A 1,255-nucleotide genomic window follows, 5' to 3' on the forward strand; every position below is an offset into this window, starting at 1 on the left:
GTGGAACTTCAATATTGAAATCTAATAGCAAAATGCGTGCTCTGATTCATTTGGCTTTCATATTTTTACAGCTATCATTGATATCAGGAATGGTTATAGTTTTACTTATAAGAAAAACACACATATATGAGATGACAGTTCTTACTGAAAAATACAGAAATACCTTCTCAGAGTTAAAGTAGAATTTAACCTCTTGTCCTCATTATTTGGTTAAAATTGCTTAGCTGAATAGACTAGCAGAATTCCCAGAGTTGGGAATTCTGCTAGTCTCACTTTTTCTTGTCTGTGTACCCCTGATTAATAGGTGAGTCAGGCTCAGGTCTGGAATATTCAGCAGGAGTGTAGGGGTGTCACACTCCATGAGGTGTGCATACTATACAATTTCTGAGAAGCCAAGCTCTTGTTTTCTCGCACATCCCCTATTCTGTTCAGACAAATGACTTGGAAATCAGTGGGTACTTGGCTTACCAAAGGCATAAATTAAGCTTCAAGTTCTGCTAAATTGCATGAGTTTTCTGGAAGCTAATTTCACTTATTTATTAAAATAGTAGACTTTAACAGATACTATGAAGCATTCAAAGATATAGTTAGCCTGCTCTCTTCTACAGAGTTTATAGTCTTGTAGGGGAGACAGAACAGGCATACCACTAGTTATAATACCAGACACAATCGAGTAAGATAAGTGTGTCATTTGCAGGCTCCATGCTTCCTGCCGGGAGTTCACAGGCCTATGGTATCTGTTAAGGTCCACTTGCTTCTCTGTCTACATGTTTCTTAATAATCTCCAGCTATTGATGCTATTCTGATGGGTGGTGATTTTAGGGGGGAGTGGAAGCCCTTACATTTTAAAAATCTAAATAAGGTATGTTATCAGATTACCTAGAGGTAGGACAAACAAAAGGATGCATTTAAAAAAATCCCTGTGAACTAGCAATTCTATACTTTGGTAAGGACAGGATGGTGAAGAAACTCCCGTGAGGCGAAGGACAAGATGCAGTGCGCATGTTTGAACAGGGGGAAAACGGAACATTTTGGCAAAAATATGATACGTCACAAAATCTTCTAGAAGAATTAATGTTTTCTACCTCCTGAGAGTTAAGGTTGTTACCAGAAGAAAATATGGAGATAATATTGCTGCTTACTAGAAGAATATCATTTTGCGGGTTATTAGTTAGGATACTTTCATCTTCAAGTAACAGCAGGCCCTAGTCAAAATGTGTTAAATAATAAGAAGATTTATTATCTTACCTAACAG

The sequence above is a fragment of the Artibeus jamaicensis genome, unplaced genomic scaffold (assembly GCF_021234435.1).
Source record: "Artibeus jamaicensis isolate MK-2021 breed Jamaican fruit bat unplaced genomic scaffold, CSHL_Jam_final contig_76, whole genome shotgun sequence".
Taxonomy (NCBI): Eukaryota; Metazoa; Chordata; class Mammalia; order Chiroptera; family Phyllostomidae; genus Artibeus; species Artibeus jamaicensis.